The following is a 15,266-nucleotide window of genomic DNA, read 5'->3' as shown; positions in this document are numbered from 1 at the left end:
GACAACACGATACTGTTAGCGTCAGGCAGAATCAGAGTCAGGCCGGGATCTGAAAACGACCTCCTCCACTGCTGTTTCCACACCATCCCCTAATGTTTGCCGCCCCGGGGGAGCTTTCTGCTTCCCTCTGTCCCTTCTCCCTCTCAGCCTGTCTCATCTCCTCGCCGCTGACAGAACCTGTTCACAGAGAGGAGCCTTTCGGACTTCTCCTTTCCCACAATTATGCATGCATACAGCAGCCTGTCATGGTGGAAACACTTTGAAGCCAAATCTTTCAGCGCCCTGTGCAAGATGGACAAAGAGACAGAGGAAGAAAAGGAATGAGGGACAGAGAGAAGTAGAGGAAGATCGAAGAGGAGGGAGGTGATGCAAGGGCTGGGTTTGAGGTGGCATTGGCCCAGGACATCAGCCTTGGTGACAGCAGGGACAGAAGAGGTGCCAGCCTCTGACAGAAAAAAAGCAACCCAGGTCCTATTCAAAGCCGCACCGCCTGGTGTTTGGCAGGGAGTGGGGGCACCGTCACATCGGGGGGGGGGAGGGTGACGTATTCCGATTTCTGTGTAGAGACATGGGACGAAAAGAGGTTGAAGAGAGAGAGTGAGTGGATGAGCGTGTGTGTGTGTGTGTGTGTGTGTGTGTGTCTCTGAGGAGGATGGAGATGAGCCACTGACTTCCTGGGCTCGAGGCCAGGATGAAACCATTCAGCTCTGATGTACACAGACTGTACAACAGAGGGGATTAGCACAGCCAGCGCCTGCAATAGAAATATAATGGATAATATTTCCACCCTTTTCCTTTTTTTTTTGCAAAGGTATGAGGAGGATTATGCTATTGTCTGAAATGATTCTGGCAGGGAACAATATTTGTAGAATATTACTTTGCATTGTCTTGGAAACAAAAGGTACCAAGAGCGGAAGGAAAAATAAATTTCATAGTAATTCACTTTATCGGAAATTGGAAAATTTAGGCATCCACAAAGCCCAGATGCAACTTTCTAATCCCCGTTCTTCCGACAATCAGCAGAGAACTGAAGGAGAGTTTTGATTAAGTGAATTAAGACGAGGCACAGCTCTGGCACACGGCACAGACGTTTAGTCGGGGAGAAAGGGACTTCCTGGCACCAACAACGGCAAAAACAACAACAGTTCTCTGCTGCTGCTCATGCAGCGTTTGATTCCAGATCAGCTGCAGGTTGGTGGTCTGGAGCATTTACATATATCTTCCTTTTAATTAAAACCATCGAATAAGAAACACACTTGCTCCCAAAGTGGGGATGTGATCGCTCATTTAGTGGATTTTGAGCGAGCAGACCGACAGCACGCTGAGAGGACATTTGTGATCCTCTCCTTACAGGCCCTGATAGATGGGCGCGCTCCCAGCGCATCGTCCCAGGAGGGGACATTTGTTATCTTTCATTCAAACATGCTTCCTTATTAAACAGGAAAGTGGCAAGACATCATGTATAAGCTGAATCATGCTGCAGTGCTTGGAGCTCCACTAAAGGCCTCGCTCAAAACTCTGGAATTAAAATCGAGGAAGATAAGGTCCACACATGTTTAATTTCCAAAAGATTTTCTGTAGCTTCTCAATGTGTTTAAGACTTGTATAAAAAAAGAAATAAAATAAAAGTCTTGAGATGTAAAGGGTTTCCAGCTTCATGGATTTGTTCCCTGGAACTGGAAGCTAAATACCTGGGGACTCAATTCACAGGAACAGGGGGTAAAATTTCAAGGATTTTTGCCATTAAAGTAGTAACCTTACAAGAGCTTACACAAGTTTGAATACAATACCTTCATCTTGCGTCTCTAAGGACTGACACAAGTCTGTTAAGTTTTATTGTCTTAGACTGAATGAAGACTTGACTGTGACTGCTAAATTCTGAGTGCTGTTTTGGCTTTCTTTCATTTTAAATGTCATGACTCTGGAGCTTCGCCTAAGAGTGGGTATTTCACAGTCCCTGTGGCAGAATCGGCACTTCAGAAAACCACTTTCTTTGCTCCATTTCCTACGTTAATATTTAATGTGAAAGTAAACCTGTTTATGAGAGACGTTAATGACTGAGGCAAGACAGTACTTAACGAGTAATAAAGAGCATTTTCTTCCCTCATTGCCATTTGTTTGTGTCAAACGCAGGAGTGGGACTGTAAACACAACCCGTCTTCAGCTCATGAATGATTCAGCCTCAACGTAAAAGATGCAAACAGCTGGATGCCTGTGACAGAGATGCAGACGGGAAGAGCTTGGTAAGTTGGTGGCTGGGTCTGTTTGTGGCAGTGTGGATTTTTAAGTGGACCTCACAGGAGCTGCAGTGCTGCAGGAGTGACAGCAGGTGTTAATATTTTATGGGTGGGTGGTAGGCAGGCAGCGTATGGACTGAATGGGTGGTGAAGTGCTGGATCGTGTGCAGCGCAGCATTATGTCAGCCTGTGAGGACTTTTAATGCGGTACAAAGCTTAATTGGTGGGCTGCCGTGCAGAGGCTCGTAAAAAAAACCTGCTATAAAAGTGATAATGGCTTAGAGGAGGGCGAATTAACAAAGAAGGTGAATCGATGAGACAACACAATATTCTGTTGCTGCTCAAAGTATAAAATAAGCAGATTTACACCGAATAGATTAGCTGCATTTAAAATGCAAACCCCAAAATGTATCAAAACCTCAGCTGTGGTCTCAAAAATGATAAAAGCTTTACGGACGCTTTGCTTGGTAAGTCTGCATGAATGGAAATGAACACAGGTGCCTGTCCTTCAGCAATGAATGAACCCACAGGTGGTTTGCGCAAGCCCTTACTACAACTTCTGTTAATGCCACAGTGTGACAGCTACAGAGAAAAGACTGATTCAGCCACTGTGATGTCACCCACAATAAAGTCCTGTTTTGAACCCCTGACTTTAGCATTTTTGCAATTGCTATGTTGAATTTTTGAGCCAGGAGTGACTATATTTGGACCAAAGGATGGAGTAATAAGTCACCAGCATGCTCTTCCCACAGACTGTATGGGTTAAACACACAGACAAACACCTGCTTTCATCCCACTACCCGCAGCCATGTCGAGCTACAGGTTCTGACAGCCACAATTTGTGGAAATGAGTTTCCTCTGAAGGGTGTCTGGGCTCAGCCTTAGAGGAGCTTGGTCATTCAAGAAGAGCTCAGTATAGAGTTGGCGATTCACCATCTGACTTGGACACTTTCTGAGTGCTGAGTTGAGGTGAGCTGTTTTGGGCATATCTAACACTGAATGTCTCAGTGTCCTGCTGGAAGAGCTGGATTAGGTGGCCTGGGAGAGGAAGATTTGGGCATTGGGTCATGAAGATGGCAGTTAAATAGCAAATATTAATAACTGGTAGAAAATGGACGGATTGCATCAAAAACGCTCCAGAAAACTACACCAGAACAAACATTGTTCAGAGGATGTCCCTAATAATGCAAATGCACATTTAACCCTTGTGTGGTGTTCATATTTTTGTTACTCAGCCAGTGTTCATGGGTCTGGTGGACCCGCTTTGGCTTTCCAAGTTTTGGCTTTCCAAATTAACACTATCAAACAATTTTATGTTAAATTACTCAACAGATGTTCACTTCATCCCAATTACAAGCCATATGAACAGCAAACATGGTTAAATTTTTCCCTTTACCTTTGTTAGATCACATTTATGAATTAATGTGCTTCTCGTTTTTTTTTTTGTTTTTTTTTTTATAAAATGTTATAAAAAAATAAATCAGTTATAATCAAGTGGAGTGAGTGGAAAGACAACACATTTACACGTGAAGCAATATGTTTCACAACTAAATGGGATCAGCTGCTCATCAATGGTGACATTAGGCCCAGGGTTGTAAAACAGGGGGAGGTGGTGCACACACTTATCCCACACTGTCCTGATGGCAGCTAGCTTGTCTCTCTGCCGTCGAGCTGGTCTGTCGTCTCGGTTATCAAAACGGATAATCCTGGAAATTTTGTGAAAGTTTTCCAGAGACATTGATGCACGGATAGGTTGTTGCCGGTTTCTGCATCCCACAGGGATTCTGTGGATTCCCCTTTGGACCTGAAAACTCCTGCAAGGATAAGAACCCCAAAGTAGGCCTTTGGGGTTCTTAGATGAATTTGGTCCATCTCCTTCCTTTTTTTTTTTTTTTTTTTTTTTTTTTTTTGGTCCATCTCCTTCCACCTCTCTCCAAAAACACACCTTCCTTCTAGATTACTGGAATCTAGAATAATTTTCTGGATGGAATCTGGGATGAAAAGCTCAAAGACTTGATGTCCTGCACATGAGTAACTGCCAGCCGTGTTGGCCCTGGTTTATCACAGTAACAGCTCTGCAGGGTGGCTCATTTCTTGGGCAAGAAGACCATTCAATTTCACCAGTTATTGACATCCATATTTCTTCACTTGCTGTCTGGTGGGCTTGTTCTGGTCCTGGAGCTGGCTGCAGAGGGGGTACTCGTCTTTGTTTTGTTACTAAATGGTGCTCAACCTCATCCCCTTCTTCAAAGTCACTGTCAGACTCTGAATTTTCAGAAATGTGAAATATTCTGAAACCTCTTTGTCAACATCATCATCCGAAGCTCCTCTCTCTTCCAAAATCAATTGGATGGCCCTCGCAGCAGATAATCTTTTGTCATCTTGATCAGTTGTGATAAAGAACCACACCGGCAAAGTCTTATTTATAGTATTATGCCCCTAATTTGCAGGTGGGACAAGGTATGAGAAAATAAAATTTGGATCCCTCAAGAAAGAGGGTAAAATGTGCGGGAATGTCAGAGCAGACGGTGTTGATAGTTGAATTTTCAACAATGTTGCAACTTTGTGCGGGAGCAGGAGGGGAAGAAAACACTATCAGCAGCACCAGAAAGGAGGAAGACAGAGTGTGGGAACACAGGACCTACACTTTCAACACTTTTATTAGACCTGGGTCCAGTGGACCCGAACACCTTGTATGTAATGTAAATGCGTGGGGGGAGGTACAGTATGAGGTCATTGAAAATTAGTTTGGATTTATGTTCTTCACAGAAAATAAGCCAAAGCCAATGAATTTCAGGTTGAAAAAATAATTAATTGTTGAATTTTTCTTTTGAGAAAAACTGAAAACGGGTCTCACAGACCCGAACACCATACAAGGGTTAAATAAGTGGCTTGTAAATAAAAATAATCGTGTACACATGTTTATTTGTGCTGTAAAGTAAAAGGATTTATTAACATAGGAGATTGACTCACTGTTGGAGCCCCAAGTGGCCACTAGAGGAACTGCAGCGTTGTTGCGTTGTTGTCCAGGACTGAAAGTTGATGCTTGATATTAATTAGTAGATGCTATAGAGATGCTTTCAGTAAGAGGTACAGCTCAGTCTTACGGAGCCCCTCTGATGACATGGTCCAAAAAATAAATAAATTGTGGCCACAAAATACTACTTCGTGGGCACAAAATAGGTATAACGTGACAACGATTACGCATTTGTGGCCACGAAATAGATAGCGTGCGCACATCATATTGATACAATTCCTGGACAGCTGCGTAGAGACATAAGCATAAGAGTAGGCTAAACCTATACACCATGGACAGAGACAGTATGATTGAGTTTTATTTTAGGCTGGGAATGAGCTACAAATGCATTTTGAAAAGCCTGGAAATGCAAGGAACCATTATTACGGAGAGACATTTAAACAGGATATTGAGAGCCAAGTTGCTTTACAGACCTAAGTACGACCTGGATGCCGGGGTAGATTTTATTGTCAACCAACTGCAAGGGCTGATAACGGTTATCGGTCAAGTGTTTCGTGGCTACAAATCAGCATTTCGTGCGCACGTTATACCTATTTCGTGCCCTCGAAATAGTATTTCGTGGGCACGTAATACCAATTTTGTGCCTCCAAAGTAGTATTTTGTGGCCACAATTTATTTATTTTTTGGACCATGTCATCAGAGGGTCTCCGTACAGTCTAACTTGGATGGGCTTGCTTTAAAAAAGTCTTCTATTATGGGTATAAACATTGTAAGTGGCTTTTAGATATTAATTATCTCTTTTATATTTACTCAGAAGCCATGATTTCATTGGATGTCATCACTTTTGCTGAAGTGCTCTGAGCGACCCCAGGCGAGCACAGTAAAACCACATTGTGTGCAGACACAAAAAGAGGAAATTAAATTTCTTTTTAATTTAATTTCTTTTTTTGTCAACTCCACAGCCAACTAAACAAACAGGTTGGGGTGTGTGGTTGTGAACACGTATAAAACACAGTGTGAACGTTAGTTTCAGAGAAAAACCCGAGCGGTGTCAGCCACCCCTGCGTCTCTCGCCGATGCTGGAAGAGCTCTCTGACGTTTCCGACACTTTTCTCAGACATGTTGAAAATTTGGTGTTAGAATACATCAAACTCCCAATTATCAAACTCACGCAGACAAGCCAAGGAAACGTGGGGGTCGGCGCGACTGACAGTTAATTGGTGGGATTACAGTGTTTGCTCATTATCACATCCGAACACAGCTGATGAAAAGCAGAGCTGAAGTAAAGCTGTGCAGGGGAACTTGTTGTCTCTCAAACTGACTGTGATAGAATGTCAATGGCGTCTTTCAAGTTGGCTCCGTCAGCCTCATCGCTCTCAAGCATCACGTTCAACGCATCTTTTCGGTCACGCTTCATTCAGACTGGATCTGCTTACTCTTGCTGGTAACTTTTCCCTCTTTTTACATCATTGTGTCCACGCTGAGGTGTTTCATATCGTCTGCTCTCACTGAGTAACTTCTCATTTTACTATTTCATCAAGTACAGCATGCTTTATTCACCATACAATTTCAGCTTACACTCGTCTTCTGCTGTTGGCCCACCAGAGCTGAGGGGCTCAGAGGAAAGATTGTCCAGTAAGCCTCTATCCCAAGCTCTATATCTCAGGTTTTTACTATGTACAATATGCTGTTAAGGAACAACAAACAAATTGATTTGAAGCATTACTAATGTAAGCAGAGTCTTAAATCTAATAAGTGGTTGTAATTTCAGTGTTAGACCTTCTAATAGAAACAGATTTTTTTAAGTCTCATGTGAATGTGAATTCAAATGAACAAGTCAAACCTGAATAATTTCAGCCTCTCAGAGTTTCGAGCCTGCCTCTTTTTCACATAATTGAATAATTTTTGTCTCTTTCAAACTTTTACTTTGTGTCACCTCAGCTCTTCATCCATCCTCTGGGTGTTTTACAGCAACATTCAAACTTTAAAATAGCTTAAACTAGCTTTACTTGTAGCAAACAAGTTAGCATAACTCGCCTCTCTTACACAGAAGTTAATTTATTTTTTGAGCTTGTTGCATCATTCTTTTCATTATTTTTAAGGAGGATAAGTCATACACAGGTAACAGCAAAATCAAAGAAAAACAGCTTTAAATACACTTTTTTAGAAATTTCAAAAAAGAGAGATCATTTGGAAGAACTTAGCATGAATTATTATAACACAGAAATTAGTTCATCTTTTTGGTGATAAAACTTAGATGACCCATTATGTCAGATCGGAATTTCAGCTGTGATAGGATTTAGTAAAGGACTGCCCGGTCTTTTGTCCTTTGTATTGACTTTGACTTCCCTTGTCTTGTTATTACTGATTTGTTCCTGCTGTGTTTCCCAACTGTTTCCTCTCCGCTCTGATGTGTACTTGTTGTTTTCCCATCTTCATAGTTATATCCTCCCTAACAGATGTGCATTTCCCCGCTCCATGTTTTCAAGTTTTCTGCTTTCCTTCTTCTTTCTCTTCTCCTGCCTCCAAAGTCCTGCATTTGGATCTACACTCTGTCTGCTATACAGACGTTTTATAACACTTGATAACAGTGGAAAGAAAAAAAAAAACCTTTTGACAGGAAAAAACTGGAAGTCTTAGGTTTTTAAAAACAGACAGACCACTGTTTTCAGAAGTCAAGATTCAGTTCACATTGGTAGTAATTAATGATGTCTATCTACTGCTTAGCTATCCTTCAGCCTTTTTACCATGTTTAATAATCTAAAGAATCCACAGACTCATTTGTGCCCCCAGGACTGCAAGACAGACTCAACACTAAAAGAATGCTTATTTTCCACCCAAGACAGTGAAGTGTAACTTCTAAGGAGGAAAAAAACCCCGTTATAAACTCTCTTAAACTTTATTTTGAAGCAAATCAAGTCAAGCTTTGAAGTAGCTGTTAGTCAGATTGTTGATACTATATGTAGTCCCATCGAAATTTATTTAGATAATGTTTCAAAATAACTTTACAAATAAGTGCATGGGGATGTTTCAAGATGGCTGCAGAGTGGCAAGACGTACTTCTAGAAGGATAGTTGGTACAGACTGATGTGGAGATGAAGTCACCTGTAATTGATAGCTGCCAGGTTGCCGGAGATTTGAGGAAAACATCATTTCCCAGAGTCTCTACAAGAGAAAGGTGACAAGTGCAAAACGAGGATGATACTCAAACTGCCAGTTCATCACCACTCAGAAGTATTTCTGGGGGAATTATTGCCTCTACCATTCGATATAGTGTAAAACAAGTTATCTACAGTCATTGTAAAAGGCAGATGTGACTGCTATAACTCAGCAGCACAGAGGAGGAGTAAGCCTGTCAGACTGAAATAATGCTTATATCAGTGGAAATATCTCATGTGAAAGTAATGCCATTACCACTAAGATGAGCATACTGTTGTTTAAAATGGAAAAAACAAGCTGTAAACTCAGGAAAGCAGAGCTAGCTTTGAAGGCTGGATTTGTTTACATTTGTAGTACAAAAAGTACACCAATTATTAATTATTTCATTTCCTGTGGATGCAAATACATATCTGTTGATTGTTTTAATGAAACTTAAAAACCTGATGACTCTGAAGCAAGTTCTTTCTTTTATCTGTCATTTCTAAGCATGTTTAGGGACATGTTAGATATCCTCAGAAGAAGCTTGTCAGACTGAATTCTAAAGATAATAGTTTTCCTGTCTGTGTACAATATGACTGAGTTAGGACTCAGAGCTAATGTGCAGGGGTGTCATTTTGACGCAAAGCGCTCCATGAACTATTTTTTAAGAGCTGTAGCTACACCCAGCAGAGGCAAATTAATCTACATGCCAGAAAAACAAGCAACTCAGCTGAGTTCATTGCGAAAGACGTGACCTCTCATAGGCAAACCATAAAGTCCCCTAACACTGACCCTACAGCTGACCTTCCTGCAGTTACAAGAACTCTGGAAGTTTTTAAAAAGAACACTGTGATTAAAAACTCCAAGGAGTTCAGGGGTTTTATCCCCAAAACTATGTTTATTACAGTGTGAGGCTGTTGCAGTGAGGAGCGCTGAAGAGTGTGCAGAGAGACGAGGTTCCCCGAACGAGGGTTTGTGCACTACAGTATGAGGAGCAGGGAAGTGCAACGCAACAAAGTGATCTGAACCATTACTAATGTAAACAGGCTGGAAACAATTAATAAATGGTTGTTATGCAGCATTGGTCCATCTGCTAAAGGCACTGTAATATTTCTTTTTCTTTTTAGGCCTAGAAGTCAAACCTGAACACACACTCAGCTTTCAGATCTTCCAGCCCGCCCTTTATCAGACCACTGAATTTGTCTCTTTTACCTCCTTCATCTCTGTTTTTTAAAGTCTTAAATCATTTGCAGCTCTCCGTACTTCATGGTTTACTCTCACATCTTGAGCTGCTTCTTCTGTTCCATCTCCTCATCCTTTCATCCACCTGCTGGGAATATTAAAGTCTTACTGCAACATTCAGATTCAGTGCCAGAGTAGATTAGAGCAGATAAATTGGCTTTACTTAAAAGAAACAAGTTAGTATAACTTGACTCTCTTAAGTTGAGGTTAATTTATTTGTTTTGAGGGAACTTGTTGCATCATGTGAGTTTTAAATGGGATCGTTCACATTAACACCAGACCAAACAAACATAACTTTAAATATGTGTTTAGTTTAGCAGTTTTTCTTCTAGCTAAATATGGAATATAAGAACCAAATATTTATTTTACATGTTAGTAGACTGATCTCACTTTTTGCAGAGTTACAGCCTTTAAAGGACCACATTGAACTTCTGAAAGCACATATTATTGATTTCGGATTTTTAGTCAGTTTGTAATTTTAACAGCTAAATCTTCAGACTTTTGCCCACACAAACACTGGAAACGACACTATGCATCTGCAAGAATCAAAGTCTAAACACAAGGATTTGCAAAACTGAGGAGCTGATGAGCTCGTCTTTATATACAGTACTGCAGGTGAGATGTTAGGTTATCCAGCTTGAACCAATGAGTGGACACACTTCTGAGGGCACCTCAAACATAAAACAAACTAATTTTATTAACCCTTTGAGACCTACCATAGAACCAAGTCCGCCAGAGCTTATATTATATTTTTACAAGCTGTAGTGCCATTTTTGGGAGCATTTCAAGTTGCTATACATCAATACAACCATTATAGCCCAAATTTTAATAATATGTATGCATTAAGTGCATAGTAATTACATAAAATGCAAAAAAGTGCAATAAACTACAAAAAAATTGAAAATCATTTTTGTTTTTTTAACATATATTTCTAGTTTGAGAAATTTAAGACACTTATCCCTCAAAACTGTAAATACAAAAAAGTTGCACAAAATAGTTTCCTACCACAAGAAATTTATTTTGAGTGTCTTCATAGTTTTATTTTTGAAATACACCAATTTTTATATACTGCAGGAAAAATGAAAATAAGTCTTATAATGCAAATTTGCAAAAAAACAGCATATGCATCAAAATAAACTTTTTCCAGCAGTGCAATTTGAGTTCTAAGCATCCCAAAAACAATACCGAAAGTCATAAAGTCAAACATAACTTATAGCTTATAAGGCCCTGAAGGTAAAAAAACCCCAGACATTTCTGCGAAAATGACGTCACAAGGCGATAGTTCGAGTTGATGTCTATTCCAACGTAGGAAGTGTTACGAACAATGAATGCGATGGTGTTGTGTTTAGTATGTTGCTTTGTTTTTTTTTTGCTTGTTTTCTATTCTTTCTCTCTCAACAGGTGATCCAGGAGTTTTTTTTTCCCCTTTCTCACTGTCCCTCTCCCCTTCTGTTTTTCTTTTCCTTCCTCTTTCTTTCTCCCTTTCCTATCCCTCACTCATGTCTGTCCCGTCTGTAACAACTGAAAATAAAATAAAATAAATAATAAATACAAAGGTCGATCAAATGGACCAATACGGCAATGCCATGATGATCCATTTGGCAAAATAAATACATTGGGTATCCTTGTTGGTCTTCAGACAACAATTCTGACGGCCAAAGAACCAAGTGGGACAAGCAAAAAAAAAAGAAAAATCGGATCGGCAAAGCGTGTTTCTGGAATATTATGTTTTTGTTGCTGCAAGTGGTTTTTATGCAATTTTTGCAAAGCTATATGTGGAAAGAAACTGTGACCTAGGACAAGCTGATGGCATAAGATGTAAGTACAACTCCTCCGGTTTCATATGCAAAAAAAATTATTGCGCTAGCTTACGTGGTTGCAGTGCTACCGGGATTTAAAAATAGCTACGCAAAACAGAGCGTGCCCGCTCCGACCGGCTTTAAAGGGTTAATAAAGATATTGCACAAAATATCCACAATAGTATGAATACCATAATAGTTCCATGATTTTTGGATTTAGAGTTTAGTTTATGTAACTTCCACAAGTTTTTAAGCAAACAGACAAACTGAATCAATCAAATGACCAGCTTGAAGGAGACAATAATGACGAAAGAAGGAATTAATTGATTGGTTTCACCTGACCGTGTCATTAGCTTCTTAATCCGTTTGTATTACAGATTAGTTTGTTGCACAAAGTTTTAATTAAATGTCAGTTGTTTGTCAGTCGTTTCCTGGCATCAGTCTGTCCTGCACTACTGCTAACCATCATCCAGCCCAGCTGAATGGTGTGCAATGCTTTTCTTTTCTAACAGGACACAACAGGAGGAACTATTATGCTTTTTGAAACTTAAATGCCTTAAACGATTAAATGAATTTAAATGAATATTACAGAGGTGTAATCTAATTCAGCAGTGGCAGCCTAATCGGCAACAATAATGTGTCCTTTCAGCAGCGCACAATCGGCGGCTGCAAAGACTTTGCACATGAATGAAAACTCGGATCAAACCCATTCATATCAGAGGTCATCGGCATCGGACTGAAACAATGTAGAGAATTAATATTAATGATCTCAGGTCAGCACCCGTGTAACAATTACACTCTGCACATTAGACCACACTTTGCCCGTGCTCCCACTTGAAACCTATTTGCATGCATAATGAGGGGATTTGAATACCAGGTCATCATTTATTAATGCTGTCATTTATATTTATGATCAGTGTGCTTTTGGAGTACAGGCATGCTGTCAAAGAGCTCAGGATGAGCACTGGGTGTCTGATCGGGTCTTCGACGCGCCCGGGCGAGGAGCAGTGCGTCTTCCTTTTGCATGGACCGACTGCAAAATAGGTGCTCACTGCACCAATGGAAGCATTTTACAATAAGACTATGTTTGTGTACAATAGTATTGATTTTAAAACATCAGAGTAAAGGGATTTGTAAATGCAGTGTGCTCATAAATGTATTTAAACTTGTTCTGCAAAAAAGCCTCTGAACTTGCAGCATCGTGATGTAGATCTGGAGTGTCCAACTCCAGTCCTCGCGAGCTACTGTCCTGCAGCTTTTAAATGCATCCTTGTTCCATGTTACCAGGCCTTTACCAAACTTGATGGCATGCTGAAGAGGTAAGCCAATCATTTGATTCAGCTGTGTTGGAGTAGGGATGCATGTAAAAGCTGCAGAACAATATAAATTATTCTCATTTCTTATACTTTGTAAACTTTTTAAAATATTGTGTTATTTAATTTAGTTCAGTCTGTTACAGTTAGTGTCTTGGAGCAACTGTAGCCACATAATTTCGTCAGGGATTATTAAAGCATTCTGATTCTGGATCTGCAGCTCGTATTGCTTCATCTCAGCTGGGTATGTCTGCAGCTTTCAGCCCAAGTGCTAAACAGCCTTGAGAAGGACTTTGAAACCAAACGGCCCTAACCAACAATAACATAGCCAAGGTCTCAGAAGTATCCAGGAGCTGGGGCCTGTTCTTCGTACCTCGCTAAGTAAGTTAGCTGGATTAGATTGTTGACGATTTCGCGTGATCCCGGATCGTTCGGTTCCCCGAAGCTCATCCGGGACTTGCTGTCATAGCAACAGAGCCGTAAGCGTAAACCTGCTCGGGAGCAGGTTTACTTTATGTAAACAGGATTAGATCGCGGCCACGCAGGTATGTCCGCTTCATTTATACGAAAGCAACAGCGATATTCCACCACTGTTTCACCATAAATAAATAACATCAATGTAACTAAAGATAATGCAGCACTTGATCCTTTTATTGATGTCACACAGATACATACAGGTCATTTCCTAAAAAAGGGAAATGTACTATTAACATTCTATTACATGTATGTGATTATTACAGATGTAATTCATATTTCAGAGTAGCAATTGTAAATTACTTCGTGTAATCAAGATGAGAGACCACGGCTATAAAAGCGAAGGTGGATTTGGGAAGCCTGTCGCAGCCATGTCCTGTCCGTATACGCGAGCCACCCATTGCGGAAGGTGCAAGATTGATAAGGAGAGTCCTCAGAATTCAGCGTATATTGCGGGATAGACAGGATCCTTTAGCTCAGCGCGACAGTGTGCTCATTGAGAGATATCGATATTCCCGTGAGGGTATTATTCACTTAACCAACTTGTTGACGAGGGGGTGCAGGACCACCACCTGTCTTTTTTTCCTCTGCCCTTTTCTTGGTTGCTGTTATGAACAAACTAACAGAGTATTACAGGCCAGTATTACCTTGCCAAGAGACGAAAAGCAATCTAAGTGATAAATATTACCATTCTGTAGAATACTCCTGTATTCCACTTTTACTTGTTCCCATGTTCTTGTGGGTCCTGTTGTGGCTCTAATGTGAAAGGGGATATAATATAACATATTATAATATAATATAATGCCATATGATATTGGACAATATAGTGTCATATGATAGATCTACCCTACCGCCTACTGGTGTTGGCCAGAGGGGCCGATGGCGCGATATGGCAGCCTGGCTACAACCGTAGCTGCCTCCACCAGTGTGTGAATGTGGGAGTGAATGAATAGTGGTATCGTACAGCGCTTTGGGTGCCTTGGAAAGCGCTATATGAACCCAATCCATTATTATTAGTATTATTATTAAATTACCTACGAGTTTGATTTGTCAGCAACTTTCTGCCAGCCCTCTCTCCTTGCTTCTGCAGCCTTTGCAGTGTTCTCTTGCGTTTTAATTAAACTCTGAAACTCCTGAAATCCCTCACTCATGAGTTCTTGCTCTGCTGCCGGAAAATACCGTGCACGCCCCTTCGACATTTTCGCTGACCAATCAGCGGGTTGCCGATCAATGTTTCTACTATCGATGCGTAGCCCCTTTTACGACACCCAGTGATCTCACATTACTGCGTCCAGCTGTACTAATCGTCAACAGCAGGCGTGTTCGGGGAACCGGATTAGCGAGCTCACGGTTAGCGCGATGGTTTGGTCTTGGATGTGTCATTTGATCTTGGATGTAGTAAGCGACATACGAAGAACAGGCCCCTGGACTACTGCTCAACATATTCGATGCATGCTGCTTTTAGTTCAATGTTCTCAGACGAACAGCACAGGAAAATATGAAAATAGCAAAGAAACATGGGAAAAGCTTTGTTTTTTCTTAATTTTGTCCATTTTACAAACTCCATACTGACTTCAGTTTATTAACAAATAAGTCAAACTGTTAAATGACAGAAACTGCTGTTGTTGTGGAGCAGTTCACTCTGTCTGAAACAAGCTCTTTTAGCTCCTCCTCCTTCAAAACAACTTTCTTCTGATTGGCTGCTCCTAGTAAAAAAATTTAATCAACAGATGGGAAAAGTTTCTGCGGTGACCATATAAGGATATCCAGATCTAAACGTTAAAAAAAAAAAAACTGTGTGAAACTGAGTGACAGTTGGAGTCACTTACTGTGAATTCGTTTGCAGTTTTTGACTGAGCTAGAGTGAAATAACTTTTAGTTTAAAACGTACTTAAACTAAATGCTAAAGATACTTAAAAAATACTTTACATGGTCTGATTTGCACAGACCCATCTGCTCCAGATTCCTCACAGATCTTGCTCATCATCTGGAAGGCCATCACCTTCCAAATGACATATTTTTATTCTCATTACCAAAAGGTATGACTTCATTTTAGTTTTATACAAGTAGTCTTCAGCTGAGGGGG

The sequence above is a fragment of the Rhamphochromis sp. 'chilingali' genome (assembly GCF_963969265.1).
Source record: "Rhamphochromis sp. 'chilingali' genome assembly, chromosome: 14".
NCBI lineage: Eukaryota > Metazoa > Chordata > Actinopteri > Cichliformes > Cichlidae > Rhamphochromis > Rhamphochromis sp. 'chilingali'.
The sequence above is the reverse complement of the archived record's forward strand: the minus strand, read 5'-3'. Positions refer to the sequence as shown.